Below are 26,795 nucleotides of genomic sequence, written 5' to 3'. Positions count from 1 at the left end.
ACAGAATTTTAATTTATTCATTGTATTTTTGTGTGTTTTGCTTACATGTATGCCTATACACCGCATGTGTGCTTGTTGTCTACAGAGGTTAGAAGAAAGCATCAGATCCCCTGGAACTGGAGTTACAGATTGCTGTGAACCATTCTGTGGGTTCTGGAAACTGAACTCAGGTCCTCTGCAAGAGCAGCAAGTGCTCTTAAGCACTGAGTCACCTTTCCAGACCCCAAAACAATTTTAGAAGAAGAAATATTAATGGGTAAGAAATGTTTCAAAGCATGTCCAACAGCACTAACCATAAGAGAAATGAAGGATAAAGCTATTTTGAAATTTCATATCATCTCAGTCAGAATAGCTATCATCAAGAAAACAAATGACAACAAATGCTGATATGGATAAGGGGAGAGAGGAACACTTATGCATTGTTGGTAGGGATACAAAGTAGTGTGGACATCATAAAAGTCGTAAGGTTCTGCAGACAGCTAGAAATAGAGGTACCATATGATCCACCACTGAGCATATGCCAAAGTGACTCTATATCCTTCTTCAGAGATACCTGATTACTCATGTTTGTCGCTGTTCTATTCACAGTAGCTAAGAAATGAAAACAATCTCAATGCCCACCAAATAATGCCTAAAGAAACTATGGTGCATATAAACAATGGGACAGTATTTAGTTGTAAAGAAAAATTAAATTATGAAATTCACAGGTAAATTGGCAGGGCTGGAAATAATCCCCCAAAGTGAAAAATGTCAGACCCCAAAACTACTCAAAATGCCCTAAGCAACCCTTCTGTTTATTTTCTTTTTTTATAGAGCTGCGTATTAAGCTTGGAACTTTGTGCCATGCAGAACGCATACTTCACCACTGCGATCCACCCTCTATCTGCCACTCTGTTCTTTCGAGCTCATCTTTGCATTTGCACCATCCCTTTTCCTCTCTGCCATTCCATCTACCAATAACTTACGAGCATCTTTCTCTGTGCACAATCAAGAAAGTACCTGGTGTCACATTTTAAAACAAAACAAAACCCTTCTAATGCAAGTCTCATCTAAGGTCTTGTCTTTTTTTGTTTATGATCATTTTCAGAGGGAACACAGGAAGATGAAGGAAAAAGAGAGTTATGGTTATCATGAAACTACATTGTACTGGTATGTGAAATTCTCAAAGCCAATCGATATAATAAACAAAAAATACTCTACTTTATCAGTAACCATGCTGTAGCACTTCTGGGAGCTCTGTTTCCACTGGGTCATTTTAGATCATGTTTTGCAGAAGAGGTGAGAAAAAGAGTAAAAAAAATTAAGGTAAGATCATTTGGTTTTGAAAATCTGCTAACACGTTCTTAACTACTTACTATAGTTAAGTAAAAACTGTATATATATATATATATGTATGTATATATATATATATATATATATATATATATATATATATATATAATTATATAGACTCTATGCTTTTCTTCTGAAATATGACAAGGAAAATGTTATCAACCTACTGGTATCTTGTCTACTAATCAACCTCTGGTCATCAAGAAGCCATGGACACAGTCTTGAAATATCTTGCCGCCTTTGTAATGGCAGATGCCAAAATTCAATAAAGTTCACTTGAGGATGTTTGCATATTTGCAGTCATCAAGATAAAATCACTTCCAATTAGGCAGAAGAGAAATTTTTTCTTTTCTGGAAACCAGTTGTGCATCCAAGCAAGAGGATCTTTTAACCCCAATTATCGTATTATACCGAACTGTGCATGGCATCATCTAAAAGTTACAGCTAGAAACATCAGAAAAAAGTCTTCAGCCTTTCCACCTGTGGCTTGAGTTTCTAACAGCCCAGAAAAGATTTGTCCTCACTGACTTCCACTAGGGTCAGAAGGCTGAGCTAGGACATGCCGGAGTGCACAAGGGCCTTGGGATCTTGCTCATCCTTAACCTACCACACCGTTGGACATGCAGTCTCCAACTGAAAGACTAGGGGTGGAACTTCATTCATATAATTCAGTCTCACAAAACACAGCAAGCAATCTGCTTCACCCTGTCCAGAGACAGGCCTAGGAAAACCTTCCTGATCCCCTGGAACTGGGGTCTGGAGAGTAGACTTCTTGTGTGTTGTCTTGAAAATGCTGAGAGAAAATGGCAGGTTAAGCCCTGAGCACAGACACTGCTTGACTGTGTCAGTTTGGAAAGCAGACGCCACCTAGGCACGTGCACCTCTCACGTTAAGAGTGATGTTTGGCAGGTGGGGTTATGCTTCACTAAGGTCATAGCTTGGTTCGCTTTTTGTTTTTGTTTTTGTTTTTGTTTGTTTTTGTTTTCTCCCTCAAATAATAGCAGTGGAAACATCCTCAAATAGTTTAAAAGAAATGGTCCCAAGAACTAATGATGTACAAATGCTTATTACGTAGTTTGTTAATATTTGGAACAAGGGTTTAATTTATATGTTACATGCAATCTAAAACTAACACATACAGAAGAAAGGAAAGGTGAATCCAGGACTCTATTCATTCTTTGCAAATCGATGAGACCAAATTGATCTGGCCAAAAGCCTCGTGATCAAACAACTTATGGCTCACAGTTTAAAGTGATGACAGTCCACAAAGCAGGGAACGTGTGCTGAGGCAACTCCATCCATAGGGGAGCACAAAGGGAAGTAGTAGCTGTTTTTGCCATTGCAGAGGGTAAGGTGGAACATGAACAATAGCACGAGCCTGTCTGCCACTGTCCGTGGCCAGGCCTCCTTTTTGGCAGTTGTGTTCATTTCCTCCTAGATCCCTAGTGCCCTAAATAGCTATGAAAGAAGGATAGGCATTTCAATTGTCATCTTTGTAGGGACATTTCATATCCAAGCCATAATAAAGACAATCTAAAATATACTTTCTAAAACAGATTGCCAGGTGGCTTCTTTGAAGACCACAATGCATTCAGTTGTCACTTTCGTTTCGCCACTTAGCAACAGACATGTTACTGCTATTTTCAGAATGGAATGCTGCCTCATCTCCTTACAGTAGATTCCCACTGGAGGACTATGCCTGTATGTCAGAAAACCCCTTAGGGTCTGTAGTGGCTATGATGGGTTCTTATAGCTTACTTTTAAAGGCCACTATTAACTCTGTAGGATTGATACTTCTTTCTTCATGTCAAAATTGTAATATCTGATATTGCAATGTTGTATAGTTGTAGCTGGGCTATCAGGATGTGTGACTGGTAAACGTTTTGACGCAGAACCTTTCTGGATGCCCCTACAGGGTCATTATCTTTAGTACGCAGTGGCTAACCATAAGTACAAGATACTCTGACACATGTACAAATCATAACCACTGCTTGGGTCAATTACAAGACTCAGTTATAGAAAGCTAACGTCAACAAAGCTGGGTATATACCACATAACGAAGAATACAGTAATACATTGTTGAAAGTAGTATAGAAACCCAGAAAAAGCATATACATGGATATATGAAATAGCTGGAAAAACTCAATTCTTTTAGGTGCTGCTGTGATATTTATATATATATCATTGTCTATAGTAATAATTGCTTTATTGTATATTTATAACAATTTACTATATATTCAAAATAATTATTACTGAAAAGTCATTATATACTAGCTAAGCATTTTCCAGACTTAAAATATCACAGATTTAAAGGATTACTATATACTTGCAATTAGCTAAATTTAAGCACTATATTTTCATAGCAAGTAATTTAGCAGAGCTTGGTCTTGAACCTGTGCTAAATGTGCCAAAAGCCACCTTGAGTCGTTTATAGACAAAGGGAGCAAGAGTACATGAGGAAGTGAAACATAAACTCCTCTTAAATAATGACCAGGATTTGTTTGGCTTAGGAGCAAGAAAGCAGCTCATTGCAGTCTGGGATTTCAATATAAACAATGGGATCAATCTTCCTGGAAGGAGGATTTAGGAATGTATGGTGATGTACTTCTTAATTGCATGGTCTACAATGAACACAGGAGAAGAGGGCTTACTACAAGAAGGATAAAGCAAGGAAAAGGGAGTCAGGTTCCTGATGACAAAGAGATGCTTACAGTGGCCTTGTTGAGAATTGGTGATGGCTTCAAAGTTCCAGGTGCCACTCCATTCCCCTGAAACAAAGGATCTATTATCCTGAAACTAATTCTAATTGGAGTTTTATTTTACTTTTTAAAAGAAGATAGAAATCTAAACCCAAATTGACTGCATACCTAATCTTATGGGATATAGATAGATTTTCTTTAAAATCATAAATATTAGCATAGTGTGATGGGTTTGGGTTATATTTAAAAAATAAAATAGCATACAGAATGAGGACAAGGAGTATCAGGTGGGTGGTAGATAACCAGGTCAAGCAGGTAGCAAAGGACTCCTTGAGAAGGAGATTCTTCTACAGGACCACGTGTTCCCTCTGCCCTCCAACTGCCTTGCTGCCTCTAATCCCTACAATGTACTTGGAAATGAACACAAACAATGATCTATTTCTTTGCGAAGGGATTTCCCCTTAGAGATCCTATTTTTTACTTAGAAAAACACATATTTACAAGTTCCCGCCTTTGATAATCTTTATGTATAAAATATATAATATTTTTAAAGCTGTCCAAACAAATTATAATTGATTTTGAAATAAACTTAAAGTCGATGCATTGTTGTACTCAAGAAAAGGAATTTATAAACATGTAATGTTATTACTATTATCTTCTCTGCTTTATTAGATACATATTTTATCATACATTTACATAGGTTTAGGGAATTCTAACAAACAGGGAGTCACAGAAATTCATTATCATTCAGTAGTTGTTATCTTCCATTTAACAAAATGGTTGAACTCAATTTTCCAATGTAAGTCTATAAAAGATCAGATATTACTTAAAAATTCTTGGAAATTTATGTATTGATAATGCATCCTTATCATTCAGACAAAGTCCTGATAAGATTTTGCACCCATCTTTCATTGGTTCTCAATTTATAAACTACACAATTCTTAATGGTTAATGAAACAGGAGTGTTCTCTACTTCTCTTGCACTTTTTCTTCCCTCTTTTTCCAGTTCATTTATTTTGGAAGGAGGATTTATGAATGTATGGTGATGTACTTCTTAATGTATTAAAGCAAGAAGTGTATGCAACTGGCCAGTCACATGAACTATCCAACAGGACTGAGTTTGTGACACTATAAAAGCTCACCAGTACCAGTTTAATCGGGATGAATGAATGGCATTTGTTCTTTTAAGAAGTAGGTGGGAAAGAAAGAAAAACAGTTTGTGTTTCACAAGTGTCTAATAGAAAAAGAATGGAGTTTGTGCATTTTGTCCAAAACTCCCACTCCATGGAAACAAACTGTCTGCACAACTTGTTCTGTGCTTTTTCTAAACAATTATTTTAAGTATAGTTGTAGGAGAAAGAAATAGGGAAGATGTCACAGAGATATAAAACATCTTCATATTATTTTGGTCACAGAGAATAAAAATAGGGAAAATGTTATTGTGATTTCCTAAGAACTTATGTGAAACAATGATCATCTATCTACTCCTGGTTTGATAGGTTCCAGTCATTGTGGTAGCTATACCAAGTACTCAACGACATACTGCAAAGAACATAGAGTCACGACATAAAGTGAAAGGCCAATTCTCCTGAGTATTTTTGAATTTTACAGAGTTATATCAGCCTCTCTCTGTTCAACTTTCAAGCTAGTGACTTAATGACCTATGGATCATCTATTTGTCTGTGTCTATCCACCCACTCATTCGTCTATCATTGTTGTGATACTGTGAAGACTTTAAGATGGGACCATATAGTAATAACCTTCATGTGTTAGGTTCCAAGAAACAAATACACTATGTTCAGATCATAGCTGTGTCACTTACTAGCTTCAGGCCCTGGTGAAATTACTTGACCTATGTTTGTCCTGATTTTATATGTATGGATTATGATCGTACATATTAAATATGTACATCAAGTACAACATATGGAAAGTCTTATATATTTCCCCACCACCACTGTAGATTTTAGCATCTAGATCGTAATATTATGAGTCACATAATAAAGGATGACTCATATTCTACGTTTTTCTTCAAATTGCTCTTTTCAAACACGTTATCTGAGGCAAAATATTGTTGAATTCCAAGTCACAAATCGTACCTCAGCAGGTAAAGTGAGGCACTGTTTGCTAAGATGAGGAGTATGAAAAAGAGGTGCACATGAGGGAAGGAGCACCAAAAGCTGCATTCACAGTCCACTAAGAATGAGCTACCTCAGGGGAGTGAGTATGCATGCATCACATGCAGGTTTGCATGTAAGAATCTAAAAGATAGATGTCTGCTTGATTCTCAGCAGAGTCTTAGACACAAGCAACACATTTAAGGACAGGTAAACACATGAGATTGTATAGATAAGGAAGACCAAACAAAGAATAGTCCTGAGAAACAGCAACATTTGGAGACAGGGCAGCAGAGGTTAAATCACATGAGGACAGGCCAGACACCACGTGTGTGTGTAACATCATGGTTGATCTCTGCTTCTAGAAGGAGTCATGAAACTATGATGAAAGATTAAGATAATAAGTGAAAGATATGTTAACAGGTTTGAAAATGTGAAGGCTAATGATCCTCTTAGAGCAGTTTTCACTGAGAACATCTTCAGGAGCCATCTTGGACTGGGTTGCATGGTGAATGTGAATAAATGACTGACATTAGCTTATGTTTCACTTAGAAATACAAAACATGGCTATGAAGGAGATAAGACTTAGTGCCTAAGTTCATTGTAGGCTCAAGATAATACGTTTCTTTTTTGTTTTCAAGATTAGTGTGTTACAATAAGTTATGTTAAATAGTCAAGGGAAAAGAAATAAGTGATCAAAAATGGAGTCTCAGTCCATGAAGAGATCAGCACAATGAGACAGTGAAAATGAGAAAAAGGTAGAAGATGAGTGAGGTGGAGATGGTAGGAATATGGGGCAGAATGTTTTCTGGAGGCTTTGAACAAGGGAATACCAGCAAATGTGATCTTTCCATTCTGCAAAACAACACGAGTAGACAATTAAGAAAGTAACACCACTATCTGTTTTATTCCAAAACTGAAAAAATAGATTCAAACCTTGAGTCGCTCTGCAATCCTAAGAGTCACATATCTCTTTCTTTATACTCATCGACTAAGTATGTAAAACTAGACTTTCAGCATGCATTTTATCAGCTCTGTTATTGCTTATCTGTGGAGTTGTTTTTCCTTTCATAAAGTTTGTCATTTAGAAATTTAAAAATAATTTTATTACTTGACTGCTTAATTAAAAAAGTCCGCCTAAGGCATAAGATAAAGAATTAAACATAAAAGTTAATTTGAAATGGTAATACTATGGATGAAACCCTTTTGAGGAGAGACAATTATTGCCCAGATCTTGTTCCTCCAGGTCTTTCTCACTCCTCCTTTCATTTCTTGTGTGACTTTTAGTGTACTCTATACATTTTTATACAATAACAACACAACCAAATATGTGCAATTAATGTTTTTCTTGATTAAAAAATGCTTTGTCTTAACTGTCTAAGAATGTAGTATGAAAGTACTTAATTTTAGCCATGGTGTATTCATTTCCTGCCACACAAAAAATAAATTCACATGAAAGTATTAAAATCATACAGAAAAGAGTTTGAGGCAGAATCGTCTGACTTTAATGTTTTAAAATGCAAGAGAAAACAATGGCCTGTTGGTTATTATATGCCTGTTGGAAGCTGCCTCCCCTCAGTATTTCTGTCATTTAGTAAATGTTATTTATCTTTTGAATTATAGCCTAATAGATAAGTCTAGTTTAATAAAGCTAAATCTTAGTTTAAAGTGTAGCTTGACAATTCAAATGACTCATCGACTAAGTAGGTTGTATTAAACTAACATTGGCTGAGTAGGATGAGACACTTGCCTGAGGAATGACATCAAAGGGGACACTGAAATCTCAGTGATCAAGACAAATGGTTTAATGCAATTCCTTTCATTGAAACTATTATTTAAAAAATTAGAAGTTAGAGAACATGGGTATAACTCAGTAAAAGAACACAAGAATAGCAAGTATAGGAGTTGGTTCCATATTTAGCCCAAAAAAATTAAACTACATAACAACATTGCCTCCTTTCCTTTCTATCCTTTTTTTTTTTCCTCTATCTAATGTTAGGCAGTTGAGAGGTGGAAGAAAAGGGGTGGAGAAGGTGGAAGAAAGAAGAACCCACAAAGTAGCTAATGCCGGTTACATTTGTATATTGGTATCATAAAGCATGTAAATAATTTAAAAGTTTGGCACTCATACTTTTGTAATTCATTATAATTAAAACGCACATAAATACTAAGTGGACCACATTAAATATGCATATATTAAAACAACACTTTTGTATTTTTCATAGAAAAAAATTAAACTACATTAAGAATATAAGATAAAATAGATTTTTATATAATGGACAAAATACACAATTTATAAATAAATATAGGATCAACAGCAGAATTGCATTCAACTAAAATGGAGCCTGATGTAGGAGAAAAACTTAGTAGTGATATTTTCTTTAGTTATTGTTATTTTGATTCTGTCAATTATTGCACTAAAATATGATTTATCTTGATTATGAGATTTCATGTTCCTTTAAATTGTGTGGCCAGATGGGTGTCTCACTTGCATTTGCCTAATCTTTGCATTGTTAATTTACCAAGAAACAGCTGTCATCAGGGATCACTGCACCCACAGTTTGCTCCTGCTGCCGCAGCACAAGCAGACTTTCCCTTTGGAAGCTCATCACCTTACACACAAGCACCACCAGTGACAGAGTTCATCCTCAACAGTTCAGGGAACCAAAGCAACAATGGAAAGCAGGAAACACAACCGATAAGAAGATGAATGCCACATATTTCTCTCCAAATTAGGGAATAGTTGCAAATGACATAGCAGGGAGGAAAGTTAAGGTTTTCAGCTGTTGGAAGCCTGTGTATGTTTCTGGGTATGTAGTTAACCAATACAGACAGAAAACAATAGGTTTTCTTTATTGAACTCCTAGAGCGTTATAAGAAATGCACCATTAAAGTAAAAAAAAAAAAAAAAAAAAATACTGTATGAAGAGGCTGTATTCAACAGCAAAATAAATGCTCAGTGTATAACATCATGGGGATACTTCTGTTTTTTCTTCTGTGGAGTTCTCTATTCAATGGAACTGTAAGTGGCATGAAGGAAGGCTCCTGGCTTCTTGGTTGCTTCTCATAGTGTCCTTGCTGAACTGGGTAAATGATATCTTAACCCTTATACAAGCAGAGAATTCTCTCGATGTTGTTGGATGGCAGAGCTCTCAACCCCCACCAATGAGCAGGAAAGGATATGGCAGAAGGAACAGGTAACATTGAGGTGAAGACACTTGTGTCAGTCCTCACCATAGGGGAGGCTTGGCGACCTCCCTTTTTTTTCCGAGACAGGTTTTTTCGGTGTAGCCTTGGCTGTTTGAGATTGGTGACCATCTTTAGAGAGAACTTCAGGACCAGGAACAACGTCTCCTTTGCTCCCCTTTGCTGCTCTGTCAGAAGGTGGGCCCTAAGACAAGCCATCGACTTCCTTACTTTCCCTATCCTTTCAAATAGACATAAGACAACTTTCATGAACCTTATAGCCTACTTTATAAACTTTACCCTATCCATAAAGCCTGTGGCTATTATACTATTTTCTATCAGGCTGTATTGGTCCATCCTGCGTCAGTGTTACTAAATATTTGAGAGAAACAACTTAAGGGAAAGGGGAGTTACTCTGGCTTATGGTTTCAGCACATGGTAGCTTCGTCTGTGCCCTTGGACAGAGCATCATGTTGATGAGAACATATGGGAGAGGAGAGATGGTTATTAAACAGGAAACAGGAGAACAAGAAGGGGGCAAAAAACCAAGATACTCCAAAGGCTTTCTCCTAATGATCTGCTTCTTCTAGGCCCCACTTCCTTCAGCTTATAGAACCCTCAAAATGTAGAGGATTTTCTTACTCAAACTGTAGCAAAAACCACTAGGATACCACTTACTTGGAGAACATCGTAAATCCATACAATTTGCAAAAAAAAAAAAAAAAAAAAAAAAAAAAAAAAAAAATTCACCAAGATGTATGGTTATAGAAAATACTTAAAATAATAAAACAAACATTCAGTAATGAGGAAGAAGATTATGTCTTCTGATTTTTGCAGAATAAAATTTTGCAGTCTTACGCAGTGACATCTGCATACTTTTACAGTAAATCATAGTAAATTTATAGTCTATTTAATTCATTTACTCAACGTCTTTCTCTTGTCTGGCTTAACTTTTATGATTTTTATAATTATTAACACATTAAATATGTATCTTAATGAAATTAGTTGGCATTGTCAAAGTACACACATCATGTGTGGGACAGGACCATCATTGACTAAGCCCTGCCTGCCTTCCAGCCGCCCTCCCCCTGCCACATCCCTTGCTTCCTCCTATTTCTCTGTTCTTTCTACTTCAATACTTGGAAGACATTTAGCAAAGCAATGGATCTTGAATAACATTTCTTCTTGGGATTTAAACTAAAAACTTTGTGTAAAGAAGTGTAAAGAACAAGTGATCTCCTTTTCACTTCTTATGTAGTGTATATTTTTACTCTTTTTAAAACTGTGCACTATTTTAAAATCAGATAGAAATATGCTAAATCTTCTAATAATTGGAACCTATATATTTATTTTATGATCGAGTCTCATAGTGACTTATCTAATTTGAAGCGAAATGTCAAAACTGTGTACAAAATCAATATAACTCAAACTTATGAATAACAATTATGTTATTCCCTTATTAAAATTATTGCCTGTTTGTCATTAGAGTTTGTTTAAATCTCACAGCTGTTTTCCCAGCAGGTTAGATGATCCTTCAAACATCCATGTTAATAGACTTAGAGTATTATATTTTGATTTTTAACAAATTTATTTATAAATTCTGACCATTTTTTTTTTGTCCTGCGTCAAGTTTAAAAAGCCCAGGGAGAGGCTGCCCAAAATCAAATAGACATCTGAATATCTAAAGTGGGCACTGTTTACCTCTATTATTTTCTGTATTTTTGATCCACTTAGCTACTGTTCACCTTTGTGGATGATGGAAAATATGTAGTGAGATTTAAAAATACAAGGCAATGAGAAGGAAAGCATTATATAGCTACAGACACCTTTAGAGTGGCCTAACTCTATTGTCTTTCCTGGGTTATGCCTTTTTACAATTGAAATAGAAATCAAGCCACAAATGAAATAGAAAAGTTCACTAATTTCCATTCACCAATGATAGCAGAAGCTCCCCATGGGTTATTAAGTCTGAGAGATGTGTGAACAAACATGATAATAAGCAAGTAAAGTGTATCATAAAATATACTGTGTTCGTTTATTGTGACAACTGGGGTGTAATTATGGTACGAAATGCACTGCACTTTAGTCAGTGAAAGTAATAAAACCCAAGCACCAGGAGACCTTTTTCAACTCTATGCTATTAAACTACTTTGAGTAGAAGGGGAACAGTCTAAAAATATGGGAGGAGTGCTTACTTTCATAGATTAGTGAAGCAGGGGTTGGCCAGACTCTCTTGTTGCCTAATAAATAATACCTCTCTGTTCTTTCGTTATTGGTTGTAGGTATAGCACTAAGGGACATTTCCCTCAGCTCCTAGGTAATTATAACTTCCAAATTTGTGTGGTTCATCTAGGCTATTCATCTCTGCCTTTCTCTTCAATTAAGGAAACAAAAGAGGAGGGGCAAACCCTTGTATACAGGGATCCTCTACAACTGCTGCCAGGAGAAAACTTGTAGAAAGATAAGGAAACAAAGAGACCAGAGAAGATAAAGCTGCAAGGTGCTGAGTGGCTATAACGATTAAGGCATTAATGGAAATCACTAAGGAAGTACAAAAAAATGTGTGATTTCAGATTAGGAAACCCTTGGTTTCCCAGAGTGAACTGCTATTTTAAAAGGGGGAGCTAATTGAATTTTATGGCATTTTTAAAGAAAATTAAAATGCATATATTTTACTACCCTAATAGTTTTATTGCTACTGTGAGAGTTATGAGCACTGATACATCAAGAAGCATATGCGCCAATTCACTAAAGAGCACCAGAGTGGATTAGCACAGTTTCCTTTTGACCCTTGGCAGCGGACAATCACCATCATAATTACAGGACTGGAGCCACCTGCCGACTCTGTGAACAGAACTACGTGGCTCCAAATAAAATAAGAGCAATTCTAACATTAAAAAGAAAATGAGTGTTAAGCTAAATGGGACTCCAAGGACACCCTACGAATGCTGGGTATTTATTTATTTTTTCCTGAGCTTTGAATGACTGGGTCTTACCTTAGCTTTTATTACTGGCCTAGAAAGAAGCAATGCCTGCCAAGACCTTTGTGCTTAAACTAGGTTATCTAATGAAATGCCCACATTCTGTGCTGCTCATGAAAGGGCTGCTGAGTGTACGCTTCTGTGACCAGATTCACACTCTTCGTATTTAGAGGTAGTCCAAAGCACAGGAGCTGAGACAAGGGAGTGGCTTGCCTGGAACTGTGGCCTTGGTGCACCTTTAACTTGTTAAATCATGGGAGACTATTAAGCAGTCAGCACCACAAAACGGATGAAGTTAGGAAGGTGAATCTGTAAGAACTATTCTGAATTAAGAATTCAAATGTGCTCAATGAGTTTATCCACAAGAACTTAATATTTTTCTCTGAATTCCAGTAACTATCAATATCTATGAGAAGTCTAACCTGGGTTTAAGACCACTTAGTCAGCCTTTGTTTTCCCTGCCTGCACTCTTCTGCTGGAGTAGTGTTTCCTGTAGTTTAGTACACACATGAACCATCTGGGATCTTGTTAAATGCTTCTCCAGACTCAGGAGGTATACAGGGCAGGGAAAGGGAAGAAATGGCTGTGAGTCTGCATCTTTAATGAGGTTGCAGGTGCTGCTGATGCAGCTGGTCCTCTAACCACAGTTTGAAATGCAAAATATTAGAGCACTTCTTTAATTATCTCATAATTATGTAACATAGGTCAGCCATTTTTTTCTTGTCCGCGTTCTTTTTAAAAGCAAAGTAAGGGCAAAATTCCCATCGATGAAAACAAAAACATATGTTGCAACTTTGACGGCAAACTAGGCTCTTGATGTGTGTTAAGCTGTATCTGTAAGATAACCCCAAGAGAAATGTAACTGTGGTCCTATTTGCTGATCTAGAAGCCAAGTCTCAGACCAGCTAGTGGATATGTCCACATAGGAAACAAGTAATAGTCAAAATGCAATTCAGGATTTGCTTCTAGAGTCTGTTCTGTTTCTACTGTCCCTATAGTCTCTCCTTGTCTACTTCTACATGCACAGAGCCTACCAGGGCCCTTTATGCTATGGATTATGCTCAAATGATGTTCTGAGATCTAGGAACACTTTATAGATTCACCTTTGCTCAGTCCCTTGTGGAGAATGTTCTCTCTTCTTCTCTCTATCCAATTAAAGCTACATTGCTCTGGCTGCTTCCACTCACTGCCCACAATTGTGTCTTTCCTCTTCTGATCACATGAATAGTGATCACTTCTATCACACAAAAAGCAATTGTTAGTAGTTATACTGTGAGTAATATATTTAACTCATCACAGGAATGCTTAGTGAGCATATTCTAAGCTGCAGCCAAGGTAGCAAGAATTTGTAAGAGGACACGAGGCAAGACCTACAAACTTTTTTCTGGCCTACGATTGGGGAGCATTTTCCTAAGCAAAATGAAAACTAATGTTGGGTACAATCATTTTTCCTTCAGCATTTTTTACTTTGTTTTAGAGACAATACTATTAAATTGATAATTCTTTCAGGTTTGGAGTATTTATCATGCCAGAATGTTCGCGGGTACAGACAAGCCCTGTGCATGGGCGTATATACATTCTCATCATTGTGTCTTAGAAGACGGAATGCTGCTTGCATGCTGGTCCTTATTTCCCTCCAACAGTGTCTTAGCCCAGAGGCAGAACTATCAAAGTCACACCCAATGTGAGCATCAGCTGGAAAGACAGAACTTGCCATATTAAATCATAGTACTTTCTAGCACAATAAATTTGTATTTGCGAATGTTAGAGCACCCGGCTGCGTAGATAACTAGACAAACCAGCCCCACTGACACAGACTGTCTTTTCTCACTAAGCTCAAACATATACAATAGAGAACTGCCTTCCAAACAAGAGAAAAGGTGAAACTGTCCACCATGGAAAAAGTCCATGCTGATGACCTAGTTCATGATTTTCTTTTCTTTAAGGCCATTCCAATCTTGGACCATCTTAAGTGGTCCTAGGGCATTGAGAACACCTCATATTCTCCTCTGTTGGATGATATTTAAAAACTTCTGCTCATCCATTAAAGCTGTGCAATGGTTGAGGGAGGTTGTGAGCTTTGTAAAGTTTCATTAGCTGCCAGTTTCTTTATTATCAGACATGACCAGGATGCAGATCTGAGGGTGAACGATTTAGAACAAACTGTAGGACCAAGATCCAGTTCTCCATCTTTTGCTAACTTATGTGTTGAAGAAATATATAGTAATAATCTTGTGAAAATGTATACAGTGATACATTTCATGATGTAATCTTAAGAGTTCTAACCCTTATGAGCATGAGAACAGGGGAACATTGCCTTACCTTAGATAGAAGTTTTTGTCAGATGGCCATTGTAGTTATTAACACAAAAATTAGGAAAAAAATCAATGTAACAACTTAGCACATAGTAGGGATTCAGTTAGCAATACTATTCCTGGTCATGTGAATAATTTTATATATACATATATAGTTATTTTACATCTTTCAATCATCAAAATGTTGCATAAGTACTGATAGTAATTACACTTTTAATAGCTAAATAAGTACACAGGAATACTCCCTACACTCACAAAAATTTTCAACTTCAACCTAATTTCATGTAAATTCATATCTGAAAGAGGCTATAAATAAATAGCTTTACAACAAGAAAAAAACGAGTAGTGCAGGTCTTTTCTCTGTGTCTCAAGATTAATGTAAATTTCCTTTCTGAACAGAGAAAACATCTCATTAATCAGATTTCATTTTCTACTTTCACCCTTTATAAAGTAGTGGGCAGAAAAGATCTTTGGCTCTAATATAGTTCCAGATTAGTGTGGTGTGACTGAGCTATAAGTTGAACCTAGAAAGACCTCAAATATGGATAAAAATATATGTGAAAGCTGTGGAAAGAGAAAGTTCAAAAGGAATGCAATGATGCTGAATCCAGACCCCAGATCTCTGCAGACTGGGGAAAAAAAAAAAGGCAAACTACAACTCCTTTTTCAAAATAAATAAAGAAACTGAAGCCAGCAAAGCTCAAGGGACCATCTCAGTGTCTCATAATGGGGTCTTGGATAAATAATTTCAACATATAGATTATATATTATTTTTAAACATGAAGAACAAATAAAATGCTGCTAGATGTTTGCTAACAAGCAGGCAACTTGCCATTAAACTTGAGTCATTTATTTTGTAGGTGGCGAGGTTATATGAAGATGGCGAATGGTTTAGGCAGCAAACAAGGATTGTTTGTGATGGGTATTTCCTTTATGAACAGCAGGTTTGATGTTTCATCTGACCAATGTTTTTTTGAGATTACAATTTGCTTTTCTAACCTAATCAAATAATTTGAATATTATTCCAAAGAACAAAGATGGTAAGAATTAAGGGGTGTGTATTTGGATCAGTCATTCTCCCCATATGCTGGATAGGGATTTTATTTTTACACCAAGAATAGTTTGAGTGTGAACTTTCAGACACTATGATGACTGTCTTCCAACTGAGGGAGCTGAAAACCAAAATAAAAGTGTGTGTGTGTGTGTGTGTGTGTGTGTGTGTGTGTGTGTGTGTGTGTGTGAAATTAGCGTGTATAAAATAGACAAGTTTGTATTTAAACCTCCACAAAAACATTTACTTACAAAATGTTCTTAGAGAAATTCTTTAGCACATAAAGTCAGTTGTTTTATGGAAGCACATAACTAAACGATCTAGAGAGAGCATTCGTAATGAAGGTGTGAGAGTGACCTGGAGTCTCTTACAGCACAGATGTCATGCCAACTGCCAAGGTCAGGATGACTGAAGTTAGACCTGACATGATGCATTTGCTGCTGATTTAAAGGTTCTATTAGCATTGCCAACCTCAGAACCACAGACTGGGAACTACTAGTGGCATATAAATTCTTCATTTAGTTGGCTCCTTTTAATGTAGGCAGATAAATTTATTTTCTTGCAGTTTATTTTTAATTGTCTTGGTTTTTTTTTAGTCCCTTTAACACTCCAGAATGTTCTGTTTCTAATACCTTCACCATGGTTTTGGCAAAGAGGTAACTGCATGTGTAGAGAGACAGAAGGCAGCCTTCCTGGTAAGATTGTTTCTGAGATGTTCTCTGATAATGAAGTAACTGGACAGAGTGAGCCTTGTGATCTTGACACAAGTTCTTATAAAAAAGCTACTGTCAGCATAGTTAATGGATAAAGGAAAAATAGCCATATTTATAATTCTATCTATACAACACCAATTGTGCATATTGTTCTTCTATAACTGCTATAGATGGAATGTTCTTGGTAAACCAGCAAGGATACTAGATCACAACACACAAATGACACATTTTTATGAGACAAATCTGATTCCTCCAGAGAGATTGTGGTATTTTCAGAAAAATAATACACTACTGGGAACATTTACATCTCAAACAGTAAAGACCAAACAGACAGTATAGCATTTTACAGTAATGATCTCATTCCTGCAGGTAACACCAGTTAATGTGCAAAGAGCAAAACAACAAAGATGACTTCCTTGAAGTGGCAGACAGTACTAGCATTTGTCAAGTCTAACAGGATACTATAAAAAGCATGCCTCCAAAGAAACTGAAAAATGTAGAAACTGATGGTCATTTAATAATCTGTCACCTCCATGAATATATGCTTACATACAGAGAGACAGACAGACAGACACATACACACACACACACACACAAACACACATACACACATACACACATGCACACTCAGACATACATCTGTACTCAAAGCACTTTCTAATTATATAAAACTCTAATATTACTGGAGTAAGGAATACAAGTAATAAAAATGCATTTATAATAATGTGATTAAAAACATAATAAATTACCCCTGCCAAATGTTATATGATATATATGAATATATTCATATATTCATATGTAATTTATTATGTTTATGTTATCTATATGTAACTTATGTTTTATCACATTATTATAATTATTATTGTGATATATATCTATATATTACCATATGTATACATTTTTTATACATATATGTATTTAAATGAGCTTTAGGAATGAAATGGGCTTGTATGAAAGCACACACACACATGGAAACACACCCACAGAAACACACACACACACAGATAGAGTCACTTAATTGAGACAGACTTTGAAACATAAATCTTCTATTATTAGTAAGAATCTAATATGTACCAAACACCATAAGAAATAATACCCAAAATCGAAGAATGAAATGTGAAATGTAAAATAAAGACACATAAACATAGATACCTTTAGACAGTAAGGGCTTGGCACCAAAGCAAAATAAACCACCGAATAAGAGGTATTGTAGTTGAACTTTATCTGAGACAGTCATCTGCACAACCTGCATGTTCTGAGGCAGAGTGGAAGTAGAAGAGGAAGCCAGTTAAGAAGAGGACGCAACTTGGGAGAGATGAAGCACAGAAGGCATTAGTGACTACACTAATGCACGTGTATGTACCCTGTTTCAGAATTTATAAGGAATTGCACACACCATATGAAAAAGAGAGCCTGTTGCATAAAATTATGAAGGACTTCTTTGTTGAAAGAAAAGATAAAAGGTAGCTGGGGGAATGAATATCAATGAAAGCTCCTGACAATTTTACTATAAGATGTGGAGGCAAATGAGGAGAGGATTTTCATGGTGACCTTAAAACCAAGAGTGACAGCGAGTACCGAAGTTCAGTTCTGCTTGGTTTTACATCACTGGAACTTGCAGGGATGCAGCCAAGGGAGTTATGATCACTGCAATTTTGCTCGTAGGTGGTGAATTTCTGAGTCTATAGTCACAGCTCGCACAGTAGCCTTTCACACTACAGCCCACAGATCAGCGTGAATTTCATGGGATTAGTTTCAGGAGCCTTAGGTTTTATCTGTAGTACTTTAACAATACCGATGATGCTTCCAAGGTTTTGATTTGCAGAATTATTGTCACTGTCAATAAAATGGATGTGCCTGACACACCAAACCCAGTTTAATTACTCCTGTGATGTCTCTTGTGACTGAGAGGAGATGGCGGTTCTGTAACACTTCTCTGTTTTTAATTTAGTGAAATTGAGTGTTTCCCCAGAATAGGGCCTAGGAGAGCCAATCATGATGAACGGCATCAAAAATGAATCCCACTGCTACAGAAGCACCACTTGGTTCCAGTGATACCACAATGTCTGCATAAACTTGAATGTTCGGTCCAGATTCCATCAGGTTAGGAATTCAAGCCATTGTTAAGAACTGGCTGAAAGATATGCTAGGGCTTAAGCCACTGTGATTTAGAAAAGTTTCACAAATGAAATAACCTACTTTACACAGCAGCAGAATTTACAGTATCAACAATGTCCCAGCCACTGCAATCCAAAGCTAAAAACAGGAAAACTTGCAATATCGGAACACACAGAGACTGCTCATGCGAAGAAAGCAAGCAAAATGTCCTCTTCATTTTCTGCTGCACATCCCATCTGTTTTTTTTATTTAAAGGGTCATATGTTATATATTTATAAGAAGCATTCACACCTACTCAAAGTCTCCTGCAAATGCAGCCTTCATGTTCACAGCCCATTTTTTCAAACCATCTTTCTATTTTGGCTGATCCTTTCATGAAATTTATTCCATTTAAAACTATTTCAAGCAAGGAAATACCTTTGTACCTTACTGTCTTACCAAATTCTTGGAAGGTTTAGCCTCATATTTCATAGGTAATTTTCTGATAGATGTAAAATTAGATCATTAGAGTTATTAAAATCACGCATTCCAAAAGACCCAGACATAACAAGACATCTTGTATATATTTTGTGTTGCTGCTGAATGCTGCTCCTGGGGTAAAAACACATTAAGCAGAGGGCCAAAGAGATGACTGTGGTTCCTCCCTGTTAAAAGAGTCTACACATTTCAATTGCTACAGTAAATCTCATTAAGAGCATGGAATGATTTGTTCAGAGAAGGAAGAAGGATTGTAAGACAGGCACATTTTTTCCACAGTTGTTTTTCCCCTTAATATGTGAATTATTCCTTAATGCAAGCACAACATTATTTTTCCTGTGTCCTTTTCCTGGACTGCACACATTCCCTGACAGCATTTGTCCTCTTCTCTACAAGTCTTTCCTATTAATCTTGTAGTAAAATTTCATGTTATAGACTTCACAGATTCTCTTACGCTTTTCTTGTAGTTTTCTAAAGAATCGCAGAGATTACACTGTAAACTCTGACTTTAGTTAACATTTTCTCCATCAACTGGGTAAAGAAAAAGCTGAGATGCCATTAAAATAACCAATGACTAACTTATTGATTTTCATAATACTGAGTGTTAGCTGTCCAACTCCTATTGAAAAATCTGATTTAAACAAAATAAATTTTGGAAATATTTTGCCTGATTATTTCATCAAATGTTCAATTATTATTTCTGAAGGCCTGTCACAAAAATCACAGAAAATTTTCATCTCTCTTTCATAATCAGTACCTTTTATGAAAGAGTTGGAAATGAATGGCAGCTGCCTCTGACAGCTCACTCTGAGTTCTTAGCTGTGTTTAGAAGTGGCACTGGAACAGTTGAGGGTATGAGCACATTTCATGCAGCTTAAGGGTTAGAATTAGAATCTAAGAACAAGTGAGAGAAACCTTAGAATATTCGTAGTGTCAATTCCACTTGATATTAACTTCTGTGGAAATTTGGGTGTTGTAGGGTTTATACAGTATTGACACTGCATGGATACATCTTTGGAAAAAGCAGTTATGCAAAGTAGAGGACAGGTTGAAGATAGATTCTGACTAGATATTGCATACTCAAAACGGTTCTTAAATTATCCACTCCTATGTATTCTTATTTTAAAATTAATAAAAATGAGATATTTTGATTATTCAATACATAATGTTCATAAAGGATAAGAAGCAGACACTGTCATCCATATTAATTGGGTTATAACATGAAAAGATATTGATATGAGCTACACAAATATTTGTAGTTCTTATGCCATAAGAGGGCATATCTGTGAGGACATAGGATGTAAACCACCTCTGCTTCAACCAGGACTTCCTTCCAAATACAAAGAATACTCCTTCAAAATAAAGAATCCCGACAACTCAACTAGTTATGCTTCACTGCATAGTCCTTTAAAAAATAAATTGTTTGATTCCCTAAACCAGGAGAAGTGTTTAAATAATGTAGTCTCTTCACATACTTTCTTGATTAACCCATGGATATTAAGTTATTTATTAGTTACAGTCATATAGTAGGAAACAAGATTCTGAGAAGACATCATTGTTGATCATTTGTTCATAGAGGCATTCAGTGTGTAATTATAAGAGAAGTAACATTCATTTTGAAAGTATAAATAAACCAAAAGTCTAACTTCTTAAAGCATAGCACAGAAAATTCTTGCAAAAATCATGCCATAATTTGAACTATGCATCTGGACATACTGATAGTCCTGAGCAAAGTGCACTCACATGGACGAAGAGTGTAGTTATGAATCTCTTAGACATAGTACCTTTGAAATGAGAACCATTGTTATTGCTTAAAGACAGTTATCCAGGCGACTGGCAAACTAACTTAGTGCTACCTTGGTTGGCTGGGATCTGGTGGGATCTGGTAGCATTACTACAGAAATGCAATGTGGAAGTCCACCCCATACTTAGGTAAACTCGACAATGAACAGTGCTAATATAAGAGTCAATAGAATGTCAATCACGTCAGAAAAATTAGCGAATAATAATAGGAAAGCACATAGGTAAAGAAAACATTTAATGTAAGGCTCCTGTGGCCACATGATACTTAAAAGGCTGCTGAAAGTTATAGAACACACAACTACTGTGTAGTACAAGGGGCTAAACCTAGTTATTCATTCAACAATATTTTAACCAATAATTTTGGGAGTTGTTTGTGTGCTTATTTTTTTATTATATGCATATAGCATTTTTTTGGACTTGGTATGACCAGTATTATAATCTTTTGTATTTTATCTTGGGGCAAGACTGACCCTGTTTCCCATGGTGATCTCACTTATCCAAGGTAATATCAGTACTTATTGCTTTTGAGAAGCTTTAAAAAGCTTAACAACAGTATTTAGAAAAGTATGGATAACTAAAGGTTAATGAGACATACCACATTTACAATGATGATCTGACTTTAAAAATGGCTATGGAGAAATATTACTCAGTCCTAAATAACAACAAATCCTTTCACAGCTTACTATCCTTAGCATTCTAAATGGGAGATGCATGCTGCTTACATCGAAGTTATTTCTATGTGTGTTAGGATTCACTTCCATTAGTTCAGATACAGAGGCTCAGACCTTAGATATTGGATTCCTTTTTCAAACAGAAACCAGAAACAAAGCTTATGATTATTTCCAAATGTCACGGTAAAACGACTGAGTCAAATGTATTTTAGCGTTGTTTCAGTGAATATTTGTAACTCAAGCACAAATGAGATACTAATTTCCTCTCCAAAAAAAAATTTCCTTTGGCAAAGTTCAGCATTTTGAAAATAGTCATTTAATAGCCATGCCCACCCGCTCCTCGTGCCCACACCCTCCACAGTCCCACCCCATCCTCAAGCATAGTACCAAACAACAGTGTGATGTATTACTCCCTTATGGGAAAAGACATGCTTGAAGCTGAACTGTAATTTGGCACACTATGCTTCCATACTAATGTAATGTGACAATGTTATTATGTTTGCTATTTTCCCTGTGATCATAGCTATATTCATCTTCTGGACCCTGACATTAAGTTAACTAATATGGTTACATTTTAAGCCGTGCCACTGGGTGTAAGCAGAAAGAGATAACAGTGCTTTCATGAAGATGAGCATGCACGGTCGGTCATGTGAATAGGCAGTATACAGATGGTCATTATGTATGAATGTATTATATATTCATTACAGAATGAAAAAGAAAACCTCCTAACATACACTTAGAACATAGTGAACTCTTGGAAAATAGTTCATCAAAGAAAACGTTTACAGCTATCTGCTACTTAAAGCAATGTGAGGTAAGGCGGCACACTATTTCCCTCATATTTCAAATGAAGCAATGCTAATATTCAGTCCAGGACCACAAATATATTTCCATGGAATGAAACAATTTAAACAGAGATCAAACAGGAGACTACATACATTTCTTCAAGCAGATACAGTGAGAAGGATGCACCTTAGGTGGGATGGAAACATTCAGTAAAGGGAGAAATTAGCATGTGCAATGGTGAGGAAATTGGAAACTGTAATGTGGAGGACGCCATGAGCAAGGAAATTACCAGTAACATGCCATATGGATAGTGTTCTGAAATGTCTAAGTGTGGAAATGAAGGCTACATCAGACCACGGAGGTTTATTAGCTCCAGACTAATGACTCTAGAGATGTGTTGGCCATTGAAGATGCAGTAGAAGTCTCTCAGGAGGCACAAATATTCAGTTACCATTGCCTTGGACATTCCTGACATGACCAGTTACCTACATGCTATACAAAACTCAAATTTTGGAAGATTTTAAAATAAAAAGAATATTGTTCCTGGGAGAATAATATATACCATTTTAGAGAGATAAACCCAACATAACCTTTATAGTAGAGGGTAATTATAATATTATAGTGCAGAATCCTATAGAGATTCAGAGGAGTAAAAATCAATGACATGGGGTTGGAGAGATGGCTCAGTGGTTAAGAGCACTGCCTGCTCTTACAAAGGACCCGGATTCTATTCACAGCACCCACATGACAGCTCACAACTGTCTGTAATTCCAGTTATAAGAGATCTGACACTCTTACCCCCATGCCAATACACATAAAATAAAATAAATTAAATTAAAGGAAAAGAATCAATGAGGAGATGTTGGTGATGTTTAAACCATGAAGATTAAAAGTAGGAGAGAAACAATATGCATCGGAGAAGGGAGAAATGGGAAGTGAGCAGCAAAGGAAATATTTCTACAAACAAGCCAAAAAAAAATAAATAAAATAAAATAAAAAGAAAAGAAAAGAAAGAAAGAAAAAGAAAGAAAGAACAAAAGATGATTTGAGGACCTGGAATTTGATCCTGTATTGAAGAAGACTGGAATGCATGACAACATATCCTCTTCCCCAACTCACAACAGCCTACAGTTGCTTTCTTAATGAGTGTGTCTCTGCTATGGTGATTCTCCAAGGATGAAGGGGTTTATAAAAACACACATTTTTAAAAAATTGCCTCTGGCATCACGTCACAAAGATGCCTGTGTTTTTGAAGGATCCTTCTAATTCAATTAATTAGTATGACTTATCCAACATTTCACTTGCAAGCTATAAAGTATTCCCATCATCCCACTGGTAATTATATCTCCAGGCTAATATAAATAAAAATGTCTAGTTACTCAAACCCACTCTATAAACAATATCAGAAGTTCTACTAGAAGGAGGGGTTCTTATCTCTATGCAGTATATTTTTTATTTTTTATATATTTTCTTTTTCTTGTTTGGGTATTACAGTCACATACTTGAGGGATCAGTAACTGAGATACTCATAAAATACAACGACGAAATGCTCTACATTTTTTATTTATTTGGTTCTTTTGTTTTGTTTTGTTTTTCTTTTCCCCATTTTAAGCATAAGATTTCATATCTTTCTTTTGAAGCAGGCAAAGACACCTTTGACAATACCCCAAAGGTTGTCTGGCACTTTGGTCCAATATTGTGCTGGCTTAGGATACAAGAAGGCACATAAAATTGAGGCTTAGACTCCTCTGGACTGGAGTTGGACAAAGGGCGAACAAAGTGTGGCTTGTGGAGATGGAAGGGGTGTGGGCTTGAGTTCTTGTTGACAGAGATAATTGGTCATGGGGGGACCCTGAAATACAAAGGCAGTTCAAATCCTCAGGCTGGGTAGCAGCTTCTGTGGTGACCACCGTCTGGCCAGTTCAACAGTTCGCTGCTCTGAAACTACAGCTGGATCTCTCTTTGGGCCCCCTCCACAGAATCTCTAGCACGGGTGACATTCCTGCGGATGTGAACACTGAAGTCTGTGTTGATTTTCCCAGGGGCTGCTTCCGTTGAGTCAATATGTCCTATCATGGCACTTGAGAGGTGGACCACATTTTGTCCTTCCCAGACCATGACCACCACAGTCTTAAAGCTCATGTAGCTGATAAGGGCTGGGTAGAATGGCTTGCTGCATAGGTCCCAGTAGTCCTCAGCAAGAGTGTTCTCTGGTGCCTAAAACATCTTTATCCCCACCAGATTGAAGCTCCGCCTCTCAAAGCCTTGTATCTCAGTCCCCACTAGCCTCCGCTGCACCCCATCCGGATTCACAGCTACCAGGATCTGCTCCTGAGGCCAGGAGGGCCCTCTGGAACTGGGGCACACCAGAAGACCTGAAAAGCATGGCCCACACCACAACGCCCGCAATGGCGGCGCACCCAAAAAGGCAGCTTATCTGTTTTGTATATATTGTTTGTTTGTTTGTATTGCAAAGTCAGCCTCACTAGATGAAAAGGTATTTGTTAAGATTAAAAAAAAAAAAAAAAAAAAACAACACACACATTACTCTTACTTGTGTTTCTTGTAGAAACAAAGAAACAAAGAAAACAAAACAGTGAGATGAGGAGACAAGATGAATGTAAAGGCAGAGAAATGTGTCAATATGCTTCAGCTCCCATCTGTTAACTTCAGGGCTTTCAAAGCAGTGATTGCTATCATATTATACATATATTATAACTTTTAAAGTAAGATGTACCTTGAAACGGTAACCTTTATCTACAAATCCTCATCCAGGAAAACACCAATGTTCAAACCATGGGAACACTTTGTATTTCGATAGACCCTAGATTGAGGTAATGGTTTAATCAAAATGCATGTATTCTGAGAACTCTCAAACATAATTTAATGCTGATTTGTACACAACACATATCAGAAGACATATTTTTCGAATGACATTTACCCATTTACAGGAAAATAACAACTAGCCTTATCATTGCCATCGCTACCACTGTCACCCAAGAGCGGAATGTAAATGGTTTTCTGCAAAAACTGATTTGAAGACAGCCTGATACCTAAGGTCAGAGTTTGATGTTCCTTGGGAAAAGCCTAACAAACACATAAGGAAAATTGCATTCTTCATATTCAACTGGTGTACGGGATACACAGTCTGACACAACCAAATGGCAACTGTTTTGTAAGCATGGGAAATGGCTTAGTGGATTTTGGCAGAGAATGCTCTTTAGCAAAATGAAAAATATTTTCATACCAAAAAGCCTTCTCAACTACCACATGTAGTCATACATCTGTCAAGATTGAATTCAGCATTAACATTTTGCAATAATAACATCATAACAAATTCTAGTCTTCTGGTGTCCTTGAGAGGAGATTTATATCATTTCTGAAGAGGAGCAAATGCAAGCAGTATCTGGTCTACAGATAAACACATGGGAGAGTTTTTAAAAAATTGTTGTCTTTGCTTTTTGTGTATGTTAGTGTGCACTGACTCTTTGTATAGTGTTATTTATATAACTCAAAAGATATTGCTGTTCTTAAGAGTAATTTGATTTACAGATATAAGTGTATGCAAATGAGCAATGGTTTGAATGTATTTTCACTGTTTCAAGCTTCTATATACTAGAGAAGTTAAGTCTATACAAGCAGAGGTCAGATCTTTCTGCATTCATGGTGGTATGACCATGAAAGACTTTTTGAAAGTAAGTCTTCTTTATTATTTGCAAATTTCAAAGAATTTGATCATATGCTCCCCTTATTACTTCCATCCAAATACCCCCAGGAACCCCTAATCTTTCTCCTCTCAGCTTCATGTCATATTATTCTTAACCACATGAGTCCAATTGTGCTGACCATATATACATGGGCATAGGGATTTTAGAGTGCTGTTTTCTTTTCTTACAATAATTTTTCTCTGACAGTTTCTTACTAATGAATCACTGTTACTCTTGCACCCATTGGCTAGTCTTACCATTCTTCTCCTGCTGAAACTTTATTGTTCCTCACCAAGTGTCCTTCCAACTTTCATGTAAAAAGGACCGTTAATAAACATGGGAGGGAGGTTATTTACTGGAACCCAGGTTACTTGTCCGGGACTAAACACTGAATAAATGTGACAACCACTTCCCTTGGCCACCATTAATTTGCAAGCGGCTCTGAGAGAGGTATGGCATACTTTTGGCTTGTGCTTCCTATAATCAATATTTTGGGAAGAAAGCAAAGCTGATGAACTGTACTGTACTCTACCATATTTGTATTTACAACCTTTCAGCTTCATGGTTTATTTCAGTTTGATTGCACCTTTGATCTTATGATTCACATATCTGCTGACAAAAGGGGGGGGCAAGAATAATCTCTAAGCTCTTTTTTAAGTCAAAAATTAAGTATAGCCTCTTTTGTACAGCACAAATCTTCAACCATCACATCACTTTCCCCATTCTACTAGAACATTGGCATCTATGCTACAGCATTTATAAACCAATGTACATATGTAGTCTACTTGCCAAACACAAGGCTTCCTTGTAAATACCCTATATGTACAGTCAAAGATTTTTTT

General features: G+C 36.6%; 1 protein-coding gene and 1 pseudogene across 28 annotated transcripts in view; both read right to left on the bottom strand.

The window, feature by feature from the left end:
- Window positions 1-26,795, bottom strand: part of Nrxn1 (neurexin 1) — a 1,084,885-nt gene that overhangs the window by 509,714 nt on the left and 548,376 nt on the right. The gene's annotated exons all lie outside the window — the stretch shown is intronic.
- Window positions 24,125-26,516, bottom strand: LOC127196453 (nucleoside diphosphate kinase, mitochondrial-like; annotated as a pseudogene).

The sequence above is a fragment of the Acomys russatus genome, chromosome 1 (assembly GCF_903995435.1).
Source record: "Acomys russatus chromosome 1, mAcoRus1.1, whole genome shotgun sequence".
Taxonomy (NCBI): Eukaryota; Metazoa; Chordata; class Mammalia; order Rodentia; family Muridae; genus Acomys; species Acomys russatus.
Note: the sequence above shows the minus strand (reverse complement) of the source record. Positions and strands in the feature narration are given on the sequence as shown.